Raw genomic sequence first — 10698 nt, 5'->3', positions numbered from 1 at the left:
CTTAAGATAAGATAAGAGAAGATCTAGACTTATAAGATGCGATAAGGACAGCTTAAGGACCTATAACAGACAAAAACCGATAGTTAAGAGTATAGGCTTAGTTCGGTAGTATATAAATAAGTAAGGGATAGAGATTCCTAGATACCTAAGACTCTTAAGATAAGATAAGGAAGGTTTAAAATTCTAAAGAAAGGATAAGAATACAAGCTATTTATCTACTAAGTAGAGAATGGACTTAAGATTCTATAAAAGGAATAAGTACTATAGAAAAACACGTAGTATATAAATAAGTAAGGTTTATAGGCACGGATAGAGACTTAGAATAGGAGTTTTAAAGAAAAAGGAGTAGTTACGAATTTAGAGAACAAATTAGGACTCCTATACTAGGTAATTATAAGGATTAGCCTAAGGGTTAAAACGTTGACGCTAAAATTATAAAGTTTAAGGATTAAGAGAATCCTAATACTAGACGAAAGCCTAATGAAGATTGGATAGAGTTTAAAGATCGAATTAGGATATAGTAAGAATAAAAAGGTTACCTAGAACCAAGATTACCGAGTAGACTATATATACCTATAAGACGGGCGATAAATAGGCCTAAGATAGGTATACTAAGAGCTAAATAGTTAAATAAACTGGAATAAGAAGAGGATCTAGGGATTCTAACTAGATTTAAAGAACGATATACTAAAGGTTGTTATAATATAGTAATAATAAGATACTTCCTTATGGATAAGCCGTATATACTTAACCAGCTATACTATAAGTAGTACACATAGAGAAAAGGAGATAAGTGGGAAGATTTTTATATATGGCTGGACGAAAAGGTAGTCTAAGAGCAAGCGATTACGGAGAAACGTATAAGTCACATTAAGGGGGCCTTAATAATAACATTAAGTGACCTAGAAGGTAGATTAGAGGACTAGAGATATAATAGATAAATCTTAGTACCGGCAAACGAGAAACTAACGTTTAGATTACTAAGACAGGTTTAAACTCGAGGACTAAGACGAGTTAAGAGTTAACCCAAAGAACTTAGTATATTACACATTGGCGTAGATTGTATGTATAGATAACTAGTGCGAAATGCATAAAATACCGAAAATAAAGTATAAGAAATATCCTATACGAATGGATTGGGCGCTAGAAGAGCGTAAATACCAGAATGCTAAATATATATATAGATGGCATCTAGCGGAGAAACAGGAACTTAACGAGTTAACGCTTTAACTAGGAAGATTCTTGACGGAAGAATGCCTAGAGGGACGACAGTAGTGGAAATGCCTAGAGAACACCTATCTATAGCATATCGAAGATAAGAAACAAACTAAGTATTGGCCTAAGAGAGAGCTAAGTATAGCGGAATTAAGTTAATAGTTAGGAAAAGGGGAGGCCTACGGGACCAGAGGGAACTAGTAGTAGAGCCTTAGACCCTTAAAGGACTATATAGAAGACACTTAAATCTACGTATTAAATGGCAAGATTAATAATTTAAAGTATTAATAGATAGTAGAGCAACGCAGAACTATATATTACCTATAACAGTAGAAAGGATAGGATTACCGCATAGATAGAAATAGAATCCGTATCTACTAGTTATAATTTTAGGAGATCCGATAGCCTATAGAGGAGGCATTATTAATCTTAAAATAGGACCTATATAGATAACCATTAAAGGGAGATAAATTAAAATGTTATTTAATATCCTACTATTAGGACGGGATAAAGCAGTTCTAGGAATGCCTTAGCTATAGGAATATAATCTAAAGATTAATTGGGTTATAGGTTAGGTTAATATTAGAGATACTTAATAACGTAGAATGCGATAAGAAGCTAAGTTAGTATAGTACTAGGCTAGAACGGTATATAAAGAGGATAAGTTAGACTTGAGCTATGTATTAGAAAGATACTATAAGTATGGTAAGAAACTATAGTTACCGGAAAGTAAGAAGCTGGTAGATTATATAGCTTAGGACTATAAGATAGAGTTAAAACTAGGAACGAGTCTAAGGTTCTTTCTAACTTACAAGCTTACTAAAATAGAGATAGTGGCGCTTAAGGAGTTTGTCTAGGAGAACTTACGGAAGGGATATATTAGACTATTATAGTTATTAGCAGGTTATCTAGTATTGTTTATACCTAAGAAAAATAGGAAACTTAGGATGTGTATTAACTATAGATAGTTAAATAGCATTACTAGGAAGGATAGATATCCTTTACCCTTAATTAGCGAGATTTAGGATAGGATAGGTAATATAAAGATCTTTACGAAGATAGATCTAAGATGGGCGTACTATTAGATTAGAATTAAGGAAGGCGACGAATAGAAGGCAGCCTTTAGGTTAAAGGAAGGACTATATAAACCATTGGTTATACAATTCGGACTTACGAACGTACCAGTAATATTCTAGAAACGAATTAATAGTGTATTAGGAGAACACCTAGATGAATTTGTTATGGTATACCTTAATAACATTATTATCTACTTAATAAGTAAGGAAGAACACGGGGAACACGTTAAATGGGTTTTAAGGAGACTATAGGAAGAATAAATGCCAGTAGTAATAGAGAAATGCGAGTTCTTTACCAGGAAGACCGATTTTATTAGATTTATTATTAAACTAGGATATATTAGTATGGACCTAAAAAAGATTAAAGCTATAGTAGATTGGTAAGAACCGGAGAACGTTATACAGCTAAGGTTATTCCTAGGATTTTGCAATTACTATAGGAGGTTTATAGCGCAGTGGTTAAAGAGTATTAAGCTATTTACGAGGCTTACAAAGAAAGAGGAACAGTGGACTTAGGGTAACGAATAGAGAAAGTTGTTTAAGGAACTTAAGGAGTTATTTACTAAAGAACTAATCCTTAAGATATATTAACCTAAACTAGATACGGTTATAGAGACAGACGTATTAGACTTTATACTAGGAGTATACTTACTATAAAAACACGAGAAGATATGGTATCTAGTGGCATACTATAGTTAAAAGATAACACTACTAGAACTAAACTATAATATCTATAATAAAGAGTTACTAGGTATAGTTACAGCATTAAAGGAATAGAGAGCATTCTTATAAGGCATAGAGAAACTATTTATAGTTAAGATAGACTATAAGAACTTAACGGGATTCCTAACGATAAAGGAACTAAACCAAAGATAAGTTAGATAGGCGGAAATGCTTACAGAATACTATTTCGAGATTTAGTATACTAAGGGTAGTAATAATACAAGAGCCGACGCACTAAGCAGAAAAGCTAAACTATAGAACGAGGAAAAGCTATTAGGAGCTTTATTACGTAAAGACACGGATAGATTAATTAGGTATAATTACCCGAAACTTGCGGTAATATATAAAGCACTAATATTAGACTGGGAATCTAGGATTTAGAAAGCACAGCTTAAAGATCTAGACTTAGAGCAATATAAGTAAAGAGAGGCTATGTACGTACTAAAGGGTATAGCAGAAGAATTTATTAAAGATTTCTATAGGGGAATAATATAAGGATATAATGGGGTATAGGGCCTAGTATTAAGACTTTAAGAAGAGTATATTGTTTAAGGAATCTGGGGCTTAGCAAGATAAGTTATAAGGGAATATCTAGATTGCTAAAGAAATAAACTAACGAGATATAAGCTATATAGAGGGCTATAACTAGTTAAGATACCAGAACGACTATGGGAGGTTATATTATAGGACTTTATTATAAAGTTATTAAAATTAAGAGATCCTATTACCGGACGAGATTATAATACGATCTTAGTAATAGTAGATAAGCTTATAAAGTGGGGATACTTTATAGTATATATAGAAGAAATATTAGTAGAGGATATAGCTAGAATCTATATTAAGGAAGTGTTTATAAGATATAGAGTACTAAATAAAATTATATCGGACAGAGACTTAAGATTTATAGTAGCATTCTAGGAGGTATTCTTGGCAGAATAGGGAGTAAGAGCAGTAACTTCTACCGTATATTATCTATAGATGGATAGATAAACGGAAAGATTAAACTAGACACTAGAATAGTATCTAAGACATTACGTTAATTACGCACAGAATAATTGGGTATTGCTATTACCAGTTATATAATTTGCATATAATGCGACACTATAAGAAGGAATGGGAACATTACTATTTAAGGTGAATTACGGTTATAAACCAAGAACCTTGTTATTACTACGATAAGTAAAGAGAACTAGTGTTACAGCTAGAGAAAGGGTAGAGACATTAATGGATCTATATAAGCACCTTATATAAATAGCTAAATTAGTATAAGACAAAATGAAAAAGTACTATAATACTAAGAGATCTAGAGGACTAGATCTTAAGGAGGGAGATAAGGTGTGGCTTATACACAAAATTTTTAAAAGTAGACGACTAAGTAAGAAGTTGGACTATATTAGATTAGGACCATTTAGGATCATAGTAAAGATTTTAGAAGTTACGTATAGACTTAACTTACTAGCGAAAATGAAGATTTACCCTATATAGCACATTTCGATGCTTAAACTAGCGTATAGAGATGTTAAATTACTAGTCTACGAAGTAGATACGTATAGAGGACAAGAAGAAGACAAATGGTAGGTTTTAAAGATTATTAGTTATAAGGACATAGATAATAAAATATAGTACGAAGTAAAGTAGATAGGCTACGATAAGACTACCTGGGAACTACTAGATAATTTAAAAAACACTATAAGAAAGGTATAGGAGTATTGGAAGAAATTAGGTCAGGTAGTATTAATAAAGAAGGGTTACTAAAGAAAGAACCACTTAAGGGGGACTAAGGAACGATTGCCGAACTACTTGGAGTTGTTCCCCTCTTGGGAGGAGAATCTGTCCTTGCATTACCTAGCTTAGCTAAACCTTATTCCACCAGTTTCCACTCCTTAGAACGGACCTTCTTACAGACTTTCTTGAGACGTTGTAGACGAGTAAAGGCGGTCTGCTAAGACTTAAACGCGCGGCGTTGAGACTCCAGAGCCCGAGCTGTCTCCTTAGAGGAACGACGCAGTTTATCGCGAGCGGTGGTAAGCGCGCTCTCGAGTTTTTCTGCCTTGGATTAAATATGAGACCTTAAGACAGATTAATTAGGGAACTTAGCGACTATTTAGAATAATAGAACGCGCATATTTACTATTAGGAATCGCACGAACATCGCAGGACAATTAACGATTTACTTTAGTACACTTAGAGTAGGATAAGGGTTGCTTAGATAAAGGGTTCTCTAGCGTAATATATACTAACCCTTTACAAGCACAACAAGAACACGGAGATATAATGACACCAGACAATAAAATACGAGCGGTAGTACGAGCCCGAGACTTAGAGGATAAGGACTTAGAAATCTTAAGAGGTATTATAAGCAGTAATAAAAATCAGAATGATTTAGAGGACATCGCACCTCTAGTAAGCAGCCTGGAGATACTAAGGATCTTTAAGGACGAAGCTAAAGAGGAGGGAGATAGTGTTACGGACGCTTTAAGTATAATGTTATAGCTACTAGGAGAGGAGTTGGAAGCGGCCTGTTAGATAATGGAGGTACGGTCTAGGATAGACCCTATCGAGCTATATGACGAGGAATGGTAACCGAGGTCACGTGACGATAATCACAGTAATCAGGGGGATCACGATGATTAGGGTGTAATTATTGGGATTACCACGTACTTTACGTATAAGGAGGATTTCTTAGGAGTACGGTTGTGTATTTAAAGGACCACAGTCCCTACTTAGATAGTTCTCTCCTTATAGTGAATCTTAGAATATAATTAGAGTTAATCTGTTGGGCAACCTACTCTATATTCTGTTGTTGTTTACTTGTTTAATCTATACCTATATACCTAGCCTAATAACAGAACCCACCGTAGTATTTCCTACAAGATTCCGTTACACCGTTGCTACCAATTCTAGATCTCCGTATATCTGCGTTAGTTTACTAGTAAATCCTTCCTAGCTTAAGAATATATACCGCATTTCCAAATTTTAAGTGGCTAACCTATTAGCTTGTATTTCTATAAGATAGGGTTTAAACTATTCTAGTACCTGACCCGTTAAGAATAGTCCCGCGTACGCTACTTAATCACTTAGCTATACTAGCTTAGTTCCTTTATATAGTACTTTTATATATATCTATATAAGGAATCCCTTTAGCCTATACTTTTCTTTAGTAAACCTTTTAATTGGCGGTATCTTAATCTTTTCTCTCTTTATGTCCTATAACTGTTTAACTAACGCCTACTAGTTATTATCGGCTTACTCTATAAAGCTCTTAAGTTGTCCTATTATAACTATCTAAGAATTATTATCTCTTATACTAGTATTGCTACTGGTTCCTAAGGTAGTTTATACCGTTAATGGCGTTATAACTGGTATCTTGGGTGGCATAGTATCGATTTATTTCCTTCTACCGTAACTATAATAGTGAATATATAACGGAACCTTGTAGGAAATACTATAGTAGGCTTATTAATAGGCTAGGTATACAGGTATAGGTTAAATAATTAATAAACGTAATAACTAGTAGAGTGGTTGCCTAATAGATTAACTTTAATTATATTCTAAGATTTACTATAAGGAAAGAACTATTTAAGTAGGGACTGTGGTCCTTTAAATATATAACCGTACTCCTAAGAAATCCTCCTTATATGTAAGGTACGTAAGGTATATAAGGTATATAAGACGTTCCTTATAGAGCTTACAGAGCTTATAGAGTATATTATGTAACCTTAGTTACTATTCCTTATTATATAGCTTAACTGGCTCTATTATAGACCGTGCTTTTAATATCTAATAGGCCGCTTCTAACTCCTCTCCTAGTAGTTATAATATAATACTTATAGCGTCCGTAACAATTACTACCTATTTTACTACTAAAAAACTATTAAAAAACTATCTCTTACTACTCCTAAACAAAAAAAAACTACTAAACTACCTTTTTTAAACTACTTTTTACCCTCTTTACTACCTTTTTTACTTAAACTACTATAAAACTACCTTTAAAACTACCCTTTACTTTTTTACCTAAACTACTTAAACTATTAAACTACTTTTTACTACTACTAAAAACTTAAAAAACTACTTACTTTACCTAAATTACTACTTCTTTACTTAAAAAACTACTTTTTACCTACTTAAACTAATTTTTTTTTTAAAAACTACTAAAACTAAAACTTCTTTACTACTACTAAAACTACTACTTTTTACCTCCTTACTGAAAAAAAATTACTTTTTTACTTAAATTACTATAATAGCGCTAGGGTATATTACCTACTATATTCTACTAACTAATTAGGATTTTCTATCCCTAGGATAGAAATCGCTATTAGCTCGCTTATTACTAGCGCCTTAGCGGCCCCCTTATACTTATATTAACCTTTAATACCCTTTCTCTTCTTCTTCTTCTCCTTAGCTTAGTATCTTTATATAGTAGTAACCTTTAGTAGGAGGGGGGAGAGCAGGTCGCCCGGTGCGGGACCTGGTCTCTACGGCCCCCCTCCTGCAAGACACGGTCGGCCTGTCATAAGGAGACTCTTACAGGCAACGCGAAACGGGAACTAGTAGTATATAGGGTGTTGCGCCCCTATATTACTACTGGCTTCCCGCGGGGCGTAGTATATAGTAGCCACTGCTGGCTCCAAGGACCTCATCCCTTAACTGGGCTCTGACCTTTGGTGCACCTGGTAGGCAGGCAGGATCACACCCTGGCCGGAGAGACTACTACGTGGCTTGAGAGAACGGATGCGCGTGTCGGTATATCAACAGACGGAACCGTTCGCCTCTAGGGCGGCTCGCCGGTGAGATATACTTAAGGAGCAAATAGGAGTTACTCAGGCGGGAGAGGCAGTGGCTCGGCCTCGTCCGTAGAAGGTATACCCAACTATATTGCAGGATGCAGCTACGACGCCTCCGTAGGATTACGTCAGTAGGCGCGAAGATGGGAGTTACAACCCCTGGAAACGGCAGCTTATGCCCGCGCCGGCGGAAATAATAATAAAGGCGTGAAACTAGAGGCTATGGAAGGCTCCCAAGCCGTGCGAAAGCGTACCAACTCTAGGAGGAAACTCTTATACAGACTACTGGGGGGTAGACTGGTACTCGGGTAATACCGTTATAAGATATCCAAAAGAACTGGTGAAATTCCCCGCAATTGGTGGTGGCAGCCAACTGCTTATAGTTTGGGACCAAAGCACTAGAAAACTGGGGTAGAGGCCTGGATAAGCAGGCATGTTGAACTCTACTGTATTACTAGCTAATATATAACTACCTGCCCCAGTAGAGAGCATCGACGACCTCTCACGTCGACGAACGAGCGATTGCGAACGAACGAGCAACGAGCAAATATACGGCCCCTCCTAACCCCCAGGGCGATCGCCCGCGGAGCATGCGGTCACTCGCCATCAACTATCAAATACCTGGCAGCCTGGACAATACCGTACGGTTTTCCTGTCTCCTCTCAAGGAGTGGTGACCCTTGGCGAGGGCCTAGTGACTGGGGCCTAGGCACAAAAGATACTCAGGCATACACGTCCCGCTCGCCTTTTGGTATAGTGGTAGTTTATGGATGAATCCCCCTTACGCCTTTGATAGGCCTTAGGGGGGGGAAGGCATGGCGTATATGGCAATAGTCAACAAGAGATAGCATATAGGGGGTGGTCAAAATACGGAATACAACCACAAGTGTACAGCAGTCGAACGGCAAGGCCTAGCTAGGACGTAGTGAACCCTAGCTGGGATAAGCTAGAGAAGGAAGCAGTGGTTCCCAAGGAGTTCGAACATCTAAGGAGGACAGGACGTAGCCGTAGGCCCGCAGGGCCGCCGCTATGGACGGACATGGCAAACCGGGGTTTTTCATCCTACTGAGGTGGCTCATAGGGTTTTTCCTCCCCAAAACTGCAGGGTTTTCTTCCTGTAAATTACAAGTTTTCCCCCTGTGACGGAGTAGTCTGCGTGGGCCTAGATAGGATCCGTATCAGACGTTAATCAAGAATTACTATAGTAGTAACCTATAAGCTTTAGTTTAGAGGTATTTATATAAGCCTATTATAGTTATAGAAATAGGTTATAGAAATAGGTTATAGGAATAGGTTATAGGAATAGGTTATAGGAATAGATTATAGGAATAGATTATAGGAATAAGTTATATATATATATACTTTTAATTACCCTTATATTATTAATACCTATATAATTACTATACTAACACCTACTTTAATACCTAATATTTATCTTAATACTTACTTTAATAACTATTTTAACACTTACCTTAATACTTATTTTAATACTTATCTTAATACTTACCTTAATCTTTATCTTAATACTTATTTTAATACTTACCTTAATACTTATCTTAATACTTATTTCGACACTTATCTTAATACTTATCTTAATACCTACCTTAATATGTACTACTAACTTATTAGCGACCTAGCTAATTAAGGTATAAGTATAGTAAGAGGGACGCGCAAGCCTATATAATTAGATTGTTTATAAATAAGAATCTAAAGCTAAAGAAAGGAAAGGGGAAGAATAGAAGTACCGCTTAAGGTTATATATAATTATCTAGTTATATAATAGTAACTTAACGGTAAGTTATGGCCATCTACTGTATTCTACCCGCTTTCTACTATATTCTACTAGCGCTATAATAGCCTATAGCTATACAGTTTCCCTTTTATATATATACCTCTATAGACCTACTATATAGACCCTAATAGGAGCCGTAATAGCGTAATTAAATATCTTATAATATGCTATTAATAGAAAAAAGGTTTAGTATATTAATATGCTAAAACTAAGTTGCTAGTTATTAACGAGCAGACTATACTAAGCTAAATTAAATTTCTATCCAAATTAAATATATCTAGCTTTATATTTTTTCTATAATAATTTATAAATATTAATCCACCTAAATACTATTATTACTATAAAATACTCTCATAATAAATCCATCTATATCTTTTTATAGAGAGAGAAGCTCTTTTTAAGTTTATAGTAACTTATTAATACTATAAAGAGCTATATTACTATTTTAAGGACTATCCCGGTTACTATTTACTACTTTAACCTATTCTATTTCTTATAGTATCTAATTATTTACTCCTTTATACTCTATATATTTATTAGCCTCTTCTATTTATATATTAACTTAATAACTTACCTAACTTCTTTATTATCTCTGGAATTTAAAGCACTATCCTAGTATCTATTTTCTATAGAAATGCTTTAGGCCGAAGAAACTATAGCATTCTTATTACTAAATTTGCTGCGAATAATCCCTAGTCTTTTTTAGCCCCTTTACTAAAATACTGTGTCTTTAGTGCTACCATTAGTGTTATAGATAATAACGCAAATGTTAAAACTATTATTAGTATTATATTGTAAACTAGGTTACCTAAATATCCTACTAGGTAGACCTAAGTAGCTTAATAGTGCTCTAGTATTTTTTTTATCTTTCCCCTAAAAATTCTTTTCTTACTATTTAAAACTATCCTTAACTAACTTAGGAATCTTAGTAAACGGAATAGCGTAGTTAAAGTTAATCCTCCTCTTCTTTACCGCCCGCTTTATTCTATCTTTAGCCTTAGTAGCTACTAGTTTTACGCTACTAGGTCTTGCTATAAGCCCTAGCGCTAGTAGTATATAGCTAACTAGCTTAATAACCCTCTAATAGCTAAGCTTAGATTAATATATCC

The sequence above is a fragment of the Cenococcum geophilum genome (assembly GCF_001692895.1).
Source record: "Cenococcum geophilum 1.58 unplaced genomic scaffold K441scaffold_75, whole genome shotgun sequence".
In the NCBI taxonomy this organism is placed as follows: Eukaryota; Fungi; Ascomycota; class Dothideomycetes; order Gloniales; family Gloniaceae; genus Cenococcum; species Cenococcum geophilum.
This window is presented reverse-complemented; position numbering follows the sequence as displayed.